The following is a 20,059-nucleotide window of genomic DNA, read 5'->3' as shown; positions in this document are numbered from 1 at the left end:
TAAATAATATTGATGGACAGATCAGGATTTTTGCGAAAAGAAAGAAGGGGAAAAATGGAGGGTTGAGTCACTAGCCCCAAAGAGAGCCATTTGTTTGAAATAATTTGGATAGAAAGGAGAAAGAAGAGAAGTGACAAACCCACTTAAACACAACCCAATTAAACACAAACTGTAAATTTGGTTTTGGACTTGAAAAGATTGTTTTTAAAGGAGTCTAGGAACGTGAAGATTTGCTTTGTCCGAGTGTCTTTTAACTAACTTATATTAAACAACTCCAATGAATGAGAACTGGAATGCAACAAGGGAGAAAGATCAAGAAAAAAACACCATCTCCTTACTGAGAACTGAGAACCTAATCTTGTCTGTGTGGGAAATTTTAATCAACCAACTACTATAAATCAGAACTTGGAAGGGAAGAGAAACATACCCAAATTTGCCTGTATGCAAATTTGTTCCAATTAATATATTTTGAGTGTTAATATATTTTATATATTAATATATTATATATATGATATATTAATATCAGTGACGTGCGGTGAGGTTTATGGCTGGTGAGGCACTGAAGTCATCACCCAAGATGCTGAGAAACAGAAACATTTTACATTTACAAAATATAACAAAGACATTTCAGTACTTCAACAGCATACAGGTAGTCCTCAATTTACAACTGTTCATTTGGTGACTATTCAAAGTTACACCACTGAAAAAAGTAACCATTTTTCACTTATGACCATTGCAGCATCCCCATGGTCACATGATCAAAATTCAGATGCTTGGCAACTGGTTCATATTTTTGATGGCTGCAGTGTCCTGGAGTCACGTGATCATTTTTTGCAACCATCTTACATTTTGTAGACAAGCAAAGGACAAATCATTTCTCATGTTGCTTCTAAGAAAAAAAAGGAAATTACAAGAAGAAAGATTATGTAAGGAGCTTATTTATTATTTGCAGTTAGAGGCAACTCTGGGTGGCTTACAATGTAATAAAACATGGAAACATAAAAACAATTATAAATATAAAACAGTAAAATTTCCAAAAAAAATTAAGAACGGACTTTAAAAACCACAGTTTTGGAGTGGAATAGCAATGGTGTCTTCTCTGTCATTACACCAATTACCTACAATCTACAGCTTCTTCTTCAGGGCCCCATATCAACTGACATAGCCAGCTTAATGTTCTTATTGGAGGGCAGAAAAGAGAGAGGGAATCTCATTTCTGGTGGCAAGATATTCCAAAGAGCGGGCCATGGCAGAAAAGGCTGTTCTCTTGCACCAATCTCATTGGGAAAAGCCAGTTCTTCAGATATCTTGGATCCATGCTATAAAGAGCCAAGGTGGCGCAGTGGTTAAATGCAGCACTGCAGGCTACTGCTAGATCAGCAGTTCAGCGGTTCAAATCCCACCGGCTCAGGGTTGACTCGGCCTTCCATCCTTCCGAGGTGGGTAAAATGAGGACCCAGATTGTTGGGGGCAATATGCTGACTCTCTGTAAACCGCTTAGAGAGGGCTGAAAGCCCTATGAAGCGGTATATAAGTCTACTGCTATTAAAGGGCTTTACCGGTAATGACAACATGTTGAATTGAAGCCAGAAGCAAATTGGCCACTAGTGTTCTTGTGTAACTAATTTAACAGATTAACAGAATTAAAAGAGACCTTGTAGGTCATCTAGTTCAACCCCCTGTCCAAGCAGGAGACTCTACACCATTCCTGTCAGATGCAAGTCCAGTCTCTTCTTGAAAGCCTCCAGTGATGAAGCTCATACAACTTGTGAAGGCAAGATGTTCCATTGGTTCATTGCTCCTAGCGACAGAAAAATTCTCCTTATTTCTAGGTTGAATTTCTCCTTGATTACTTTCCATCTATTTGAAACCCTGACATCAGCTTTCTCTCTGCTTTCTCTCTGCTGCCTGTTACTTCCTTGCCTTTTTCTCTCTTTAGTGGATCAACTGTTTCCTTGATTTTTTTCTTGTTATTTATATGTTGGAAGAAACTTTTTTTAAAATTAAATTTGATTTTTATTGCAAGTTTTTGTTCATTCTGAGTCTTTGCTTTCCTGACTTTGTCTTTGCAGATTCTGGCTATCTGCTGATATTCCGCCTTAGTTATGTGTCACTTTCTCCCCCCTCCCTTTTTTTGTACTTGTCCTTTTTGTCTTTCAGTTTATCAGAGAGATCTTTGTGCAGCCATGCTGGTTTCCTCTTGGATTTCTTGTTATTCTTTTTCAGTACTATTGGGCTGGACTGGGCTTGTATGATCATATTTTTCAGTATTTCCCAAGCTTCTTGAGTTGTTTTCCCCTTTAGGATTTTTATGCAGGGAATCTTTCCCAAGTTCTCTCTGAATTTGTTAAAATCAGCTCTTTTAAAATATAAAATTCTGGTATCATAATTTTCTGTTGCTTGTGTTTGCATTATGTTGAATTCTAGTATGACATGGTCACTCCCACCCAAGGTTCCTGCAGTTAGGGTTTCAACTCCCTCTATCATTTCTTCTCTGTTTGTAAGAATTAAGTCCAATATGGCTGTCCCTCTAGTTCCCTCCTCTACCTTTTGGACAACAAAGTTGTCAGCTAGGTTGGTCAGCAACCTATTGATTTCTCACTTGGTGTAGAATTAGTCTTCCAATTGATGTCAAGGTAACTGAAGTTCCCTATTACTTTTGTAGTATGTTTCCTACATATATTTGTTAGTTGGTTAGCAAAAGGTACGTCTATTTTTTCTGTTTGTTTGGGTAGCCTGTGGTATACACCTATGGCCATATCATTTTTCTTTTCTTTTATATTGAGGAGGTTTTGTTTTCTTTTATATATAGGAGGTTTTGTCTTTGGTTTCTTGCATTTCTGTAGCAATATAGTTTGAATATTGTATAACTCCTCCTCCTCTTTTATGAGGTCTGTTTTTTGTAACCATTAACATTTTTATTGAGTTGTAAACTACCATATTTTTGGAGTATAAGACGCACTGGAGTATAAGATGCACAAAGGTTTTGAAAGCCTTCTACAGGCTCTGCAAGGCCATTTTGGTGAAGAGAGCGGGGTTTCAGGAGGCCAAAAATGCTGTATTCAGTGTATAGATTTTCAGATTTTCAGCCTCTTTTTTGAGGGAAAAAGGTTCGTCTTACACTCCAAAAAATATGGTAATGTAAAATACACAATACAAAGTAAATAGGAAAGCAGTGGGAAGGGAAAGAGGAAGGAGAAATGAGGAAAGATTTAAAAAAAAACCAAAAGAATCACTGACTTTCAACTCTCTCTGTAATAATAAATTTAGACATTAACATCAAATCACAACTTTTTGCTTTTTCATAATAATATGAACAAGCCATTTATATAAAGATCTATCACTCTAATCCATAAAACCCAAAGTCAGAGTTTCATTTTTCTCCTCAAGCATGAAGTTCAGAAGTGGAAACAAAAGTACTTATATTCTTTTTTTTAATCAAAGTAGTCAATTTTGCCATTTCAGCCATCAACTTTTACGCCGCCCTGAGTCCTTGGGGAGAAGGGTGGCACATAAATCCAATAAACCTAAACCTAATCTAAACCATTCATCCATAGTAGGAATCGAAGTGTTCTTCCATTTTTGTGCATAAAATAGTCTTCCTGCTGTCAACATATATAATAAGAAAGTTCCAAAAAAAAATTCTAGTTCTTTTTCCATTAAACCCAAAAGAAAAAGTTCTGATTTTATTTTTATCTCCATTTGCAATCTTTTTTGTATTAAAATATGAATAATACTCCAATTTTTTCTTGCTTTATCACATGTCCACCATAGATGATAAAAGTCCCCTTCTTTACTTTTACACTTCCAGCATTCATTTGACATACCTTTATACATCTTAGATAACTTAAAGGTAAAAGTTCCCCTCACAAATATATGGTAGTTGTTCCCAACTCTAGGGGGCATCACCATTTCAAAGCCGAAGAGCCAGCACTGTCTGAAGACATCTCTGTGGTCATGTGGCCGGCATGACTAAATGCAGAAGGTGCACAGAACGCCTTCACACCAAAGGTGGTCCCTATTATTCTACTTGCATTTTTACATGCTTTTGAATTGCTAGGTTGGCAGAAGCTGGGACAAGTAACGGGAGCTCACCCTGTTACACGGCATTAGGGATTTAAATGCCAAACTGCTGACCTTTCAATCAACAAGCTTAGTATGTTAGCCACCAAGCCACCTCATCCCTTCATAGATAACTTATCTGGTGTTAAATACCAATGATACATCATCTTATAAAAGTTTTTTTTTTGAACAGTTTGTATCCTTCTGTCAGTATGTTCCAGTCATGGCTTTCATCCCGCAAGTTTCTGTAATTCCAACTATATCATATCTACCTTCATATATTAATAGTTCAAGTTAATCCTGTTTGTTCTCCAGACTTTGTGCATTTGTATATAGGCACTTGAGATCTTTATGTCTGACTCTGGGTATGCTTCCTATTTCTCCTATTTGGTATTTGAGTTTGTCTTCCTTTTCATCCCTCCTTAGCTCATTGTTTGACTTGTTTACTTGGGATTTTTGCTTGGAATTAAACCCTGGAGATTTTAAAGATTGGTCACCCTCCCCCCTCAATTTTAGTTTAAAGCCCTCCTGATAAGTTGATCCAGTCGTTTTCCAAAAACATTCTTCATAGTCTTTGTGAGGTGCATTTGTTTATTAGACATTCTCACAGAAAATATTCAAATTTGTACTATTCAGGTTTCTTTGGATGACTGTCTTTCCAATATAAAAAGATAAAAGATTATTCCTATACATGACTTTTAACTTACCTATGGTTTTATACCTTATCTGATATATTAAAAATTCACATTAGTCCTTTAAAAAAAAAATCTATCTAGCATCTCATTTGGACTTGCAAGATTCTGTTACAATAATTGTTACAATTTACAGGTAAGGATTCTAGATGGCATTCATTTCTTAGCCTAGTCTACGATGTAGGGCTAACACCCATTCACACCACACAGTTTCATGCCTTGAAATTGAGGTGACTGCCTGAAGAGGGCTAAGATTTCAAGGAATCTTTATAAGCAATTCCCTAAATGACCCACAGAGCTGTAGGTTTGTTACACATTGTGTGTTATGTTTTAAGGAAAACAAATAATCTTTTGTCTCTTGATCTTGAATGATCTGTGAGGCTCACAGCAAAGAATGCCTTTTCTTTTTCCAGGTGGCTGCTTTTCAGCTTTACTCATGTCTGCTCAGTTATAGCAATGAAATCCAAACATTTTGGCTTCAATCACTTAGCTTTGCATGTTTGTGCATATTTGTAATTTCCCTTTTCCACTTGTGTCCAGTTGTGATGATGCAGTTATGGTCAAGGATTTCCCCAGCTCTTGTTGTCTGACTAAGGTTCCATTGTCTGATCACTGGCCACGAGGGAATGCAAGGCAGAAGGAGAGAGACTGGTTCAAGCAACCTTTTTCTTTTCTTTTTTTCCTTTGGTACATGTTTGTTTTAAAAAATGCCAGTCTAAAATCCCTCTCTCCTCTCCTCCGATGACTGGCTGATGAGATATAGGAGAGGGATGGGAAAAGTGGGAGGCAATTCCTTTGATGTATATGGAAGCACTATCTTAATAGAATGGTGATATTTTTGTTGAGATTACTAATCCTATATTTCTATGGCAAAAACACTTATTTTTGAGTAGGATGAACCTGGAGGAATGCTAGAAATCTCCAATCCTGTCTTGTTACAAATTGGGGGTGATGGATGGTTATTTTCCATGCTATTAGATGATCCTAGGTGAATGGGAAAGGAAGGTGGAAAATCCATCAATCACTATCCTGACACTCTCCAGCACCACTCCTGGGCCTCATTGCTGAAGCATAAGTATGGGGGACGAGAAATTATGTGGACATACTTTTCTGCTGAGTTAAGGATGGAGAAATGCAAATCCATGTGAACCTAGGGAATTGCCACTGGATCACTCATCTAGCTGGCTTGCCCTGAATTAGCCTTGAGGGGAGCACACAGATGAATGAGGAACTGCTTATAAAGGACTCTTAGCATTTCAATAATATAATAGTATATTATATAGTATGCCGATGGTCCTTGACTTACAACAGTTCATTTAGTGCAGGGGTCTGCAACCTTAAACAATCAAAAAGCCATTTGGACCTATTTCCCAAAGAAAAGAAAACACTGGGAGCCCCAAAACCTGGGTGGGTGTGGCCAACTCAAAGGTCACTCCCACCCAGTCACATGACACCACCACCCCCAGCCACACCTACCCAGGTTTCATGGCTCTCGGTGTTTTCTGTGGGGAATGGGTCTTTCTCTCCCTCCCTCCCTAATTTCTGTTTGTCTCTTTTTTCCCTCTCCCTCTCTTTTCTTCCTTTCCTCGTTTTCTTTCTTTCCTTTCTTGCTTCCTTCTTTCTTTTCCTTTCTTTCTCATTGAATATGATAGCAAATCCAAAATAATGTTATTAATTGTGGGAAACTGCTTCTCTGTAATTTTTTCATAGTGAACTCTAAGTTGATAGAAGGTGGCAAGCTTGTACTAACAGCAATAGCATACATATATACTGTACATATACACACACACACACGCACACGCGTGCACATGCGCACACACACATATGCAACGTTTCAGCGAGGTCTCACTTGCTATCTTCAGGCTGGTGTTGTGGGCTTAAAGTGTGATCGGAGCTGCTGTCCCTCTACAAACCTTGAGGGGGGGGAGTGCTGGCCCTGTTTCAGCAAGTGGATTGATTGGATGTGTGGCTGTATCATGATTGGTAGATTGGTGCTGATTGGTGCTGGCTGTGGGTGCATTGTTGTTTCGTGTTGTAAAGGACTGGGTTGTGGGTGGGGCTGGTTTCTTGACTAGGGCTGGTTTCCAGATATCTGGTATGCAGGAGGTATACATTTATTCTCCTGTTTGTTTGTCCTATGTATGTTGCAGGGCAGATTTTGCATGGTATTTCGTAGACTCCTTGGTTTTCTAGCTGGATTTTGTCTTTGGGGTTTCTTAAGATGTTGTCTATTTTTGCGTCAGTGTTGAAGGCTGTCTTGATATTGTGTTTATGGGGAATTTTGCTGATATTATCTGTGGTGCCTTTGATGTAACGGAGGAGGGTGATGTCGTTGTCCTGTTCCGTGTCTTGGTTTTTTGGGGGAGTCTCCCTTTGGATTAGGTTGGTAATTGTTTTTCTTTGGAATCCATTGGAGATTAATACATTTGTGAGAGTGTGCAATTCAGTTTAATTCATACATAGGACAAATGAACAGGAGAATAAATGCACTCATCACAGAACACAAGAACGCAGTAAGAAAAAAAGAAAAAACTTCCTCCCTTTTCCAGCACCTTAAAGCAAGAGGACATGAAATTAATTTTGAAGGAACCAAATTAATCTCCAAAACTGAACACTTCAACAAGAGAATAATTATGGAAGCCATCGAAATAGAGAAACACCCCCACAACATGAATAAACGTGATGATACCTCCCGCCTACCAGACAGCTGGAAACCAGCCCTAGTCAACAAATGAGCCTCACCCACCACCCAGGCCCTTACAACATGAAACAACAATGCACCCACAGCCAGCACCAATCAGCACCAATCTACCAATCATGATACAGCCACACATCCAATCAATCCACTTGCTGAAACGGGGCCAGTACTCCACCCCACCACCAAGGTTTGTGAGGGACGGCAGCTCCGATCATGCTTTAAGCCCAAAACACCAGCCTGAAGATGCGAGTGTTGCTTCCAATTTGTGCCTTCTGGCAAACTACAGTTTTCTTGGCAGGAGATCTAGCTTGCCATTGCTTTTGTCATAAGTCTGTGTTTGTTTGTTTGTTTGTTTGTTTTCTTCCTTTCTTCTTCCTTCCTTTCTTCTTTCTTTCTCTTCCTTCCTTCCTTTATTTCGTTTCCCTTCTCTCTCTCTCTGATTTGTTTCCCTCTTTTCTTTCTCTCCCTCCAGCTCTCTTTCCTTTCTCTCTTTTTCTCCTTTTTTCTCACTTTCATCTCTTTTGCCCGTGCGCAGGTGCACAAGAGAGCCACACTGCACAGGAGACTCCTCAGTGCCAGACTCACCTCACCGCCAGCCGTGGTCCCCTTTACTCCCCATTCCCCTCCTTTCTGAGCCAACACTAAGGGGACCATGTCTGGCATTGAGCTGCCTGCAAAGATGTGAAATTGCAAAAAGCAGCCAGTCATGGGCAGTGCAGAGAAATACTAGGGGCACTTCAGCCTCACAGCTCTGCAGAGAGGCTTGTGCCTTCTTGGGGCGGAGAACAGATCATGCTACTGGGTCAGCAGGGAGCTGCAGGGGATGAGTTAAAGAGCTGCTTGTAGCTCTTAGGCCGCAGGTTGTCAACACCAGGTTTAATGACTGTTACAAGGGCAGTGAAAAAAGTGACCTATGACTACTTTTCACACTTAACAACTTTTCCAGCATCATGATCACGTGATCAAAATTCAGATGCTTGGCAACTGGTTCATATTTGAGACCATTGCTGTGTCCCAAGATCATGTGATCACCTTTTGCGACATTCTGACAAGCAAAATAAAGGGGGAAGTCAGATTCACTTAACAACTGTACTACTAATTTATCAACTGCTATGATTTACTTAACAACTGGGGCAAGAAAGCTCCTAAAATGGGGCAAAATTCACTTCACAAATGTCTCATTTAACAACTGAATATTTGGGCTCAATTGTGGTCATAAGACAAGGACTACCTGTATTGCTGTCTGCGTTAACCTGACCCAAGCAGGATGGGGTTCTAGGTGAAAGTAAAAATCTACTGCCAACAACTTTTCTAGAGTATTATTAATCCTTTGAGTCCTGCCATTTCTTTCTAATGTTTGAAAAATGTTCCTTAACTTCTAGCATTCTGTTAAAGCAGGATGCTTATTATGAGCACTCTGAAATATGAACCTTTGTACAGTGTTCCTCTAGCACGTCATCCTGCACAAAAGTCAGAGGCTGAAGCATACTTGTGGCAGGTTAATTTCTAGTTTTTAAAATCCAGCAATACATGATGATTTATCTTCCTTCTGGTAATTTTTCTTCTCTTACTATTCTGTTCATGCACCATTAGTATGGAGATTTGTTGTTTCTTCACATGCAGCTCTAATCTTTCCAGCGTCTGGTTATATACCTTCATTCATGCTTCAAAATCATTTCATTGTTCATTGTAAGAATGTCTGACATTATGAGAGCCTTGGGCTCTTCTGACAGCTGACAGAAAGCACCTGAGTGATCATTTTTTAACTTGATCTATAATTAATCTTTCAGAAATAAGCAAGTATATAAAATCTCAGTAAATTTAGTCTAGTGATCGCTATTGATTTTAACGAAGAATGCCCTTTCCCCCAGAAACACAAAATAAATGGTTTGGAAAGAATAATGTGAGATTCTTTATGTATAGTGAGAAAATTTGCACATCGTTTTGAGCCTTTTTGAAGTCCTTATACAGACTAATCTTGGGTCATATTTTTTTATTTTCCTCTATAGTAAGAAAATACTTTTAATCTCTCCCTCCCTAAAAAAAAATATAGTTCAACATTATAGTAGTGTCCGCCTCTATAATCGCTTTGCTTGCTGTCGGCTGCCATAGTAACAGGGAGGGAAGGGGTTTTGGTATTTGGGAGGGGAATCGTGCTGGAGGTGATATCTCAGAACGAAGAGGGAGTTTTGTTTTTACCATCTTCTGTGCATGCTTAATGGTCCTGTTTAGATTTGGTTAAGGTCAACCGTCTCTGCACACCAGATGGATGAGGTCTTCTGAAGATGCATCACACATGACACCCTTGGGGGCTAGAGATTGGACATTTAGCTTGGGGTTGTTGGGTGGGAGGGATTTGGGTAAACTTTTGATATGTACAATTTTGCACCTTTTAGCCTCAGATCTTGCTTTACTTGCGATGCTATCACTTCATATTCAGTAAAAGTACCTTTTCTCTAAAACAATGGAATTGGGGGATTCCTTTTTTGAATTTTGAAGGAGGCATATCTGATATTAAGAAAGATCTCCTGGCTCGTTCGGGTTGGGAAGCAGCGGAGTGAATGGTAACCCTTCACAATGATGATTCTCCATAGCTGAGAGATTATGATGGTTTTATGACAGCCCTAAGTGTGCACTTTGAAAACTCCCTAACTGAAGGCAGGTGAGGACCAGAATGAAATCCTTAACCCAGGGCCGAAAATCGGTGGCAGAATACACCCAGGAATTTCCTGAGCTGGCTGCCCATATGCGGGGGTGGTCTCAGGAAGTTTTAGTGGAAAACTACAAAGATGGTCTTAATGACTACATCTTCCAGCTCTGCATTACTTGACACACAAACACACCGATGCCTTCAACGTTGGTATGTGGAAATTGGTTTGGCAAGAAACTGACACAATGTGGGCAGCAGCTGGAGCAAACCTCCCTTCTCAGCATCAAAAGAGGCCCCTAAAGCCATAAAAGGGTGGTCAGCCACCAAGCCCAGGTGATGTTTCAGATGCAGGAAAGAGGGGCACTGGGCTGCCAATTGTTTTTCTAAGCCTGCCCCAAAACCAACCTCAGCTGGAGGAAAAAGGGCTGTGAAGCAGCTGGCAAAACATCATGAAACAGCCCTGAAAAGTGTAGAAATCACTGACTTCACTCCTCCAGGCCTGGAGGAGTTGGGAATTTCAACCTCCCCAGTGGAAAGTGAAACAGACTCCAATGACAACCCCCTGGTAAGTCCACATGCAGGCCCCCTAACCATCCAGTAGAATTAAGAGTGCCTTCCACTGGCACCCAAGGGAAGATGCTAGCCCTTTTAGACTCTGGTTGCACCAGGTGTGTGATTAGCTCAGTAGTGGTGGAGAAAATGGGACTAAGACTAAAAACAGTGAAAGTACCCATTGCCTTTTGCCAGCTGGATGGGTCAGTAGTTGGGGGGCAGCCCATTTTGTGATGAAATGAGTGGAGATGTGGATGGGTGACCACCATGAATCTTTAACCTTCATCATTGCCCCTCATACTTGGATTACCCTGGTTACGGAAGTAGAACCCTCATGTAAATTGGAAGAAGAGACTGCTGTGCATCCATTCCACCTAGCCAGGAAAGGGGGAAGGGAAAATTTCCTATCTAGCCAAAGCCAAGAACGAACTAGCAGCAGCCACACAGGAGAGAATTGAGAGGGAGGAGAAAATCCCTAAGGAATATTGGGACCTCAGAGAAGTATTCAGCGAAAGGGCTTCCGATGAGCTCCCACCCCTTCGGCCTATCAATTGCAGTATAGAAATCCTCCCTGGGGTGAAACTCCCTAAGCCACAGATTTACTTGATGACCCCACATGAACTGGATGAACTATGAAACTTCATTGATAAAATTTTAATGAGGGGGTCCATCCAGCCAGATAGGCCATGGGTAGATGCCCCAGTGTTATTTCAGGAGAAAAAAGTTTGCTCTCTTTGCTTATGTGTCAACTACAAGAACTTTAATGCCATTTGCATGGCAAATGTATACCCTTTACCCCTCATAAAAGACATATTAGCTCACCTGGCCAAGGGGAAAACTTTCACTAAGTTGGACTTAAGGGAAATTTACTACAGAGTTCAAATAAAAATAGGGGATGAGTGGAAAACAGCTTTCAATTGCCCCTTGGGTTGTTTCCAGTTTAGAGTGCTCCCATTTGGACTGTAGGGTGCACTGGCTGTTTTTATACAGTTGATAAATGAGGTGCTGCATGAACATTTGTATAAAGGGGTGTTATTTTATCTCGATGACATCCTTATCTGTTGTGGCCCAGCAGGATCCAGTCGAGCTGCTGATGGACTCGTATAGTGAGGAATCATATGAGTCTGCCATGGAAGATGTGGAGGATCCTGTGCAGAGTTCAGACTCAGAGCAGGGACCAGAGAGGCTGGTTGACCACCAGGAGGCACCTAAGGCATGGAGAGTGTGGAAGATCAAAGGCAGTTTGTCCCTGATACTATATTGAGAAGGGCTGAGAAACCGAAGCAGCAACTCCGTAGGCACAGAATCACAGAAGATGATTAAGCTCAGGTGGTTGTTGATTGGCCCCTCCCAAGAGAGATTATAGGTGAGGCATTGGGAGAGGACATTTGCAGGAAAAGGCCCCTGAGCCTGATTTCTGAAGCTGCTCGGGGAACTGCGATGAAACCCTTTTCAATGAAAGCGTTTTTGGGCTTAGGGTCCCCTCGGCAATTCCAAAAAGGGCTCATGCAGAGACCAAATAAGTGCATCATGTTTCAGGTGGCAGGCAGTTCCAGCACGCGCTGCCACCTGAAAATGCTTTATTTCCCAGTTCCCCAGTGCACATCACAGAGCCACGCGCCCTCTCCTCCTCTACAGACTCGCTGCCTGTTTTCTCCTGGCCAGCACCGTAGACTGGGGGAGGCAGGGAGAAAAGCGAGATGCAGTTGGACAAGGGCACAGGAGCCGAGTGCAGACACAGGTCAGGCAGATTAGAGACAGCCGGCTGATTGCTGGCTGGCCGGCTTGGTTGCTGGCCACCTGGAGTGTGCAAGAAAACCCGGGTTGTGGCTCTATTAAGATGCGCATTTTGCGGTGGGGAACAATTTGGGGTGCAGTTGGGACAGGGGATGGGGTGCCCTGGCAGCTGCTTCTTGGAGCCCACTGCCCATGCCTTTAAGTGTCATTGCCAGATACCACAGTTTTGTGGCCCTTCTCCCAGATAACAGGAGAGGCAGCGTGCCAGGTGAAGTTTCTCCTGCCAGGTCCCAGTCTGAAAGGCACCTTCACCATCCCTGCTCCAACTAGTGAGGGGAGGGCAGAGTCCAGCACCACCCAGGGCACTTCTTCGCCACTGGCAGGGATGCCGGGCACCGCCCCACCTGCCACCCCAAAATTGTGCCCCACTGTGATAGAGTCTGGATAGAGTCTTAATAGAGTCTGGCAGCTCCATTGCATCTCTCGGCTGGTCTTTGCAGGGAAAACCTTGCACAGTAAATAAAAACTTCATGAGAAGTTTTTCTTTACTGTGCAAGATGTTTCCCTGCACAGAGCGGCCGAGAGAGAGAGGTGGTGGAGCTACCAGACTCGAATAAGATGTGTGCCCCACCCCGCCCCATCCCCTGCCCCATCTGCCACCCCCAAATTGTTCCTGAACATCTTTTTAATTTTTTAAAAAATTTTTAAACATAAAAGGTCAACCTCACATAACATATAAAACTCATCCATTACATACAGCATGTTGTTTGGTTACAAACATTTGTGCATCCATATTTTCAATTACATATAACTAAGTACCTCCCTTTCATTGTACATCATGTATTCAGTTACAATTAATATTCCTTCCTTTTCAGCAAACCTAATTCCTTTGCACCCTTAATTATCTATTTAATAACAATATACCTTTATATAATCACCTATCTCATTCTAGTTATTTTTAGTGTGATAGAATTTTCCAACTGTTTATGTTTATACATCACTACCTTCAATTATGCATAGTCTCGTCAATCATCAAGTATGCTTATATTCATTGTTGTCCTTGTGCATCATACATTCAAGCACAAATGTTATTCCATCGTTTTTAAACAGTGTTCTAAATATTCTTTTCATACATGTACCAATATTTCATTACTTCCTTAAACAACAAAATATCTTTGTAATATACATCACTACTTACAATTATGCATAATATCACCAAACATCTATCAAATATAAATAGGTTCATTATTATCCTTATCCTTCATTTTAGAACAAAATATTCTAAATTATTCAATTCATATATATACCAGTCTTCCATTGTATCGTTATTAATCTATTTAACAACAAAATGTCTTTATATTATCACTTATCTCCTTCAATTGAAACATGAATAAAACATTTTTCATTCCCAGTTTTTTTTTATAAAGCCACTGATAAAACAAGTCCCATATCTTATAGCTCATCTTCTTGTTCTCTAATTTCAAATGTCAATTTACCGTATATACTCGAGTATAGGCCGACCCGAATATAAGCCGAGGCACCTAATTTTACCACAAAAAACTGGAAAAGTTATTGACTCGAGTATAAGCCTAGGGTGGGAAATGCAGCAGCTACCGGTAAATTTCAAAAATAAAAATAGATACCAATAATGTTTTTGAATATTTATTTCAAAGAAAAACAGTAAACTAGCGGTGTATTCAATGAAATACTTCACTCACCTCATGATGCTGATGTCCCGCTGTGATGATGATGTCCCGTGCAGCCGCGGGAGCGATGTCCCGCCTCCTATGACACACGGCACAGTGATTCCTATCATTGGATCACTGTACCAGAGGAGGTGGACATCGCTATGTGGCTGCTTGCCATAACAAGGAGGAGGTGGGACATCGTTGCAGAGCGGCAGGAGGGGGAGGAAGGGGAATCGTAAGACAGCCCTGCATTACATTAGAACGTGAGGAGGGGGGATGGTGCGGTGCGCGCTGCGCGGCAAACTGACACAGAGGGAGGGGAAACTCACAGGGGCACTGGGCCATTCACGAGTGTCACCCAGCGGCATGGCCCCGCCCCTTTTCCTCCTCCATTTCGGGCAAATTTTTCACTGACTTGAGTATAAGCCGAGGCGGCTTTTTTCAGCCCAAAAAGTGGGCTGAAAAACTAGGCTTATACTCGAGTATATACAGTACTCATTTCAGCACACTCCATTATTTTTTGAATAACTTCCTCCTGTTTTGGTATTTTCTCATTTTTCCAGTTTTTTGCAAATACAATTCTAGCTGCTGTTAAAACATTTACAATCAGACATTTCAAGTCTTTATTGTAAATTTCTGGTATAATTCCCAATAAAAAAATCTCTGGTTTAAAGTCTATGTGTTTGTGTATCATTTTCTCCAACCACATGTGAATTTTAGTCCAGTATCTTTTGGCTTCAGTGCAAGTCCACCACATGTGGTAATATGAGCCCAGTGTCTGATGACATTTCCAACACTTTTCCGACTTATTTTTGAACATTCTTGCAATTCTTGTTGGGGGTAGATGCCACCTGTAAATCATCTTATACAAATTTTCTTTATACGCAGTTGACATTGTCATTTTATAATTTTGAAATCACAGTTTTTGCCATTTCTCTAACTCAATCCCATGTCCAAATTTCCCCCCCAAGCTATCATCATTTCTTTGACTTGTTCCTCTTGTAGTTTAACCTCTAATAAATATCCATATAATTTTTAATTACTTTTTCATCAGTACCTCTTAAAATTTTATCTAGCTCAGTCATTTTGTTGTAAAGACTTTCTGATTTTCTATCTTCATTATATCTAGAGTATACCTGCACATATGAATACCAATTCATTTCTATTCCTTCTTGTTTCAACTCTTGCATAGATTTGAATTCACCCTCTGCATTCAATATTTCAATATATCTAACTGTTTGTTCCTTTTTATATATTATTGGATATGAAAATGCTTCAATTGTTGATATCCAGACTGGAGTTTTTAAGTAATGTAACCTTTTAACCTTCTCCCAATTTAATAACAAAGCCTCCCTTATATAATGTCTTCTAAAAGAACCATGTGCTTTAGTTCTCTTATACCATAAAAAAGCATGACCCTCTACATTCAACAATCTAGAGTTTCTTAGTGTTATCCACTCCTTAATCCACATCAGGTTTGTTGCCTGGTAATATAGCTCCCAGTCATCTTTCTTGAGTCTGGCAGCTCCACCACTTCTCTTTCTTGTCTATTCTGTGCAGCAAACATCTCGCTGCTGTTGCTCAAATTTCTCGAGGCACATAGGCAGGAGGCAGCAGTGGCCATGACACAGTTTTCTTTTGCTGCCTGCGCACTCTGCATAGCCAGCAGTCGAGCCGGCAAGCCTCTAATCTTCCTGCCCTGTGTCCATGCCTGGCTCCTGCACCCTCACCCTGCACTGCCCTCTCACTTTTCTCCCTGCCTCCCCCAGCTGATGGTGCTGGCCAGGAGAAAACAGATGGCGAGTATGTAGAACAGGAGAAGGGTGCATGGCTTTGTGATGTGCACCGGGGAACTGAGAAGGAAAGCATTTTCAGGTGCCTCTGTACACGCCCTTTTTGGAATTGGGGGGGGGGGGATCGTGGTGCTGCCGCCCAAAAATGCTTTCATTGAAAAGTCTTTGATTCCCTGGGCTGCTTTGGGAATCAGGCTACATGTGAAAGTGAGGATTCCCGCCACATGGAACCCCCTGAAAATGCAACGCGTGGAGTGGGTGGGTGGAGCTACATTTGGAGTACATTTGGCTTTTTTGGCTGCTGCCAGACATTGCTGACTCATATTTAACTGGTTGTCCACTAAGACTCTAAGATTCCTCTCGTAGTTACTGTTATTAAGCCTGGTTTCACCCAGTCTATCTGTGTACTTTTGGTTTTTCTTGCCTAAGTGTAAGACTTTACTTTATGTTAAATTTCATTTTGTTAGATAGGGCCCTGTGTTCAAGTCTGTCAAGATCCATATACATTTTGAGCCTATCTTCTAGCGTGTTAGCTATTCCTGCCAGCTTAGTATCATCTGCAAATTTGGTAAGTTCCCCTTCTATTCCCTCATCTAAGTTGTTTATGAAAATATTGAAGAGTACTGGGCCTAAGTCCCATTAAGGACTACATGTTGAGTGCGGTTTGTCAGCCAGTTGCAATTCTATTTGGTGGTGATGCTATTTAACCCACTTTTTTCTAGCTTACTAAGAAGTAGATTTGTCGAATGCCTTGCTGAAGTCTATTATATCCACAGTATTTTGCTGTTCTACTAATTTAGTCACTATATTGAAGAATGAAATAGCAATAGCAATAGCAATAGCAGTTAGACTTATAGACCGCTTCATAGGGCTTTCAGCCCTCTCTAAGCGGTTTACAGAGTCAGCATATCACCCCCACAATCTGGGTCCTCATTTTACCCACCTCGAAGGATGGAAGGCTGAGTCAACCTTGAGCCGGTGAGATTTGAACCGCCAAACTGCAGATAACAGTCAGCTGAAGTGGCCTGCAGTGCTGCATTTAACCACTGCGCTACCTCGGCATAAGATTGGTTTGGCATGATCTGTTTTTAACAAACCCGTGCTGACTGCTAGTTATTACTTTACTTGTTTCTAGACGTTGGCAGATCTGTTTTTTATTATCTTTTCTAGTATCTTCCCGGGTATTGATGTTAGGCCTGTATTGAATTGGTCTGTAGTTTCCTGGCTCTTTTTTGGTTTTGTTTTTGAAGATGAGAAACACATTAGCTTTTATCCAGTCCTTTGGTAGTTCCCCAATGCTCCAGGAGTTTTGAAAGATGTGGTGCAGTGGTTCTGATATGACCTTTGCCAGCTCCTTTACAACTCTGGGATGTAATCCTTCAGGTCCCAGTGATTTGTATTCATCAAGATCAGACAGGTGTTCTCTTACTATTGTTTTGCTTATCTTAATTTTTATTTCTAGACTGTCTTTTACAGTTATGTTTTTGGTAGGTTGGACTAGAGTTTCTTTTTGCATGAAGACAGAGGCAAAGAATGGGTTAAGCAGCTCTGCTTTCTCTCTGTTGCCTATTACTTCCTTGCCTTCTTCACTGTTTAATGGACCATCTGTTTCCTTGAATTTTTTCTTCTTATTTATATGTTAAAAGAAACTTTTTTAAAATTACCTTTGACTTTTATTACAAGTCTTTGTTCATTCATGCTTTTCCAACTTCATCTTTGGAGATTCTGGCTATCTGCTGATATTCTGCCTTAGTTGTGTGTCCCTCTTTCCATTTTTTGTCCTTTTTGTCTTTCAATTTTTAGAGAGATCTTTGTCCAGCCATGCTGGTTTCTTCTTGGATTTCTTGTTTTTCTTTCTCAGTGGTATTGTGCTGGTATGGGCTTTTATGATCACAACAAGGACATTCTAATGATGAAAGATGGCTTAACCTGGAAGTGGTCCAAACTTTATGTCCCCGCTGGGTTACTCCTGGAAGTTCTACAGTGAAGCCATGATGCGAAAGTAGGAGGCCACTTTGGATTTCTAAAAATGCTCCACCTCGCCAGGTGTCAATTTTGGTGGCCAAAAATGAAACCAGAAGTGGAAGATTACATAAAAAGCTGTGCTCCTTGTGCAACGATGAAAATACAACCAGGGAGGCCCATGGACTACTACAACGGGTGGCCAGTCCTAGCTGACCTTGGGAAGAGATCACAATGGATTTCATCATCGAGCTCCCAGACAGCAGTAGAAATAGAGCAATTTGGACAGTTGTTGATTTATTTTCCAAGCAGGCGCATTTCATCGCTTGCTCAGGATTGCTGCCTGCGAAGAAATTAGCGAAAATGTTTGTGAAACAGATTTATCCCCTGAACATAGTGCCCAGGAGGATCATTTCAGACCACAGAGTCCAGTTCACCACCAAGTTCTGGAAAGATTTCCTGAGGTCCATTGGGTCCACACAAGGACTGAGCTCAGCATTTCATCCAAGCACAAACGGAGCAGCGGAGAGGGTCAATGCGATGGTGGAACAATACATCCAGTGTTATGTGGACTATCAACAAGACAACTGGTCGGACTTGCTACCTTTCGCTGAAGTGACGTACAACATCACAGTCCACAGTAGCACTGGATTAATTCCTATCCAAATTACCAGTGGCCCAGAATTTGTTCCCATTCCTGAGCTGCCTAGAGAACCTCCCTCCTCCGTGTCTCTGACTGAATGGATGGACATGCTAAAGATAGGAAGGGAAAATATGAAGAAAGCTCTAGCAGAAGTGGCAGAAGCCTACAAGAAGCAAGCTGATAAACACTGCTCACTCCAACCCCCCTTCTGTGTGGGGGACAAAGTTTTTGTATCTACCAAATACATAAGATTAAGAATGCCTAGCAAGAAATTTGGCCCAAAATTTCTAGGTCGGTTCCGAATAGTGAAAATAATTAACCCAGTTACAGTTCAACTCAGTCAACCCAGAATTCTAGGGAAAATTTACCCAGTATTTCATTGTAGCTTATTGAAGCCAGTAATTGGGTCCAGCAAAAGACTATCCACCCAACCTCTCCCTCCTCCTGTAGTGACAGAAGGGGAAACACATTATGAGGTGAAAAAAATCTTAGACTCCAGGCTGTATAGGGGTCGCTTACAGTATTTAGTGCATTGGAAGGAATACCCTTTGTCCGAAGCTACTTGGGTGAAAAGCTGAAACCTAAAAGTGGATAAGTTAGCAAAATAATTCCATGATAACTTTTCTGATAAGCCAAAGGGTCCCCCAAGGGGGGGAGAAGTGGTTAATTCTGTTATGTTAACCCCTACATTATTCTCTTTTCAGGAAACATTTTTCTTCTGAGGAGCCTGCAGGAGCCTGTTAGGCCTGCAGCCAGTTCCTTTTGGGCCTGCCACACTTCTATCTACTATGCTGTTTCTATAGTGGGGAAATGGGAAAGGGATAGTAAGGATAGTAAGGAGTAGGATGTGATGTAACCAAAATAAAATTCCTTTTAGATTGCCAAGGTCATCCTTTGTCTTGGTACTTCTTCACCTGACCGGAACTGGATGGGTGGATCTGCCAGCATAGCAATGGAAGATTGGACCATGTGATGGACTTATGGGTGTGGGGGCAAGATCGTGAATTTTCAACTGGGTGGGGAAAACCAGGAAGCTTTCAGATTAGGGTTTTCCCAGATGTGCCAACATGACTCTCTAAATAAATTGGAACTTTGAGGAATACTTTGTCTTGGACTCTGATTTAATTTTGGATGTTATTTGGCACCCTGACACTGGGGAGGGCTTATTTTCAGGGAAACAGGGTATTTTTATACCCACTGAACATTCCCTTTGGATTGCACTTTGTCTCTTTCTCCTGCATTATTTGAACACCTATCAGTAAGATTTTCTTTTTTTAAGAGATTTTTCTTTTTTCTCTAAACCTTTCTTTTTTTGAAGAGATTTTTTTCTCTCTCTGTTCTATTCTAAGTTTTTAAGGAATTATCTGATTGATTCTTATTTATTAATCCTTTATCTTCATTATCTTTGTTTCTTGCATCTCATTTTGATTTTTTCCTTCCACTGCTTCTTCTATTTTCTCATCTATTTCCTGAATATCATATTCCTCTCCCTCCCCACCAATTGTTGAATGGTTTCTACACTCATTTCTTTATCTTAAAATAATCCTCTTGTCTCCTTATTGGTCTTTATAGTTTCATACAT

This window comes from Thamnophis elegans, chromosome 3 (genome assembly GCF_009769535.1).
Source record: "Thamnophis elegans isolate rThaEle1 chromosome 3, rThaEle1.pri, whole genome shotgun sequence".
Lineage (NCBI taxonomy): Eukaryota > Metazoa > Chordata > Lepidosauria > Squamata > Colubridae > Thamnophis > Thamnophis elegans.
This window is presented reverse-complemented; position numbering follows the sequence as displayed.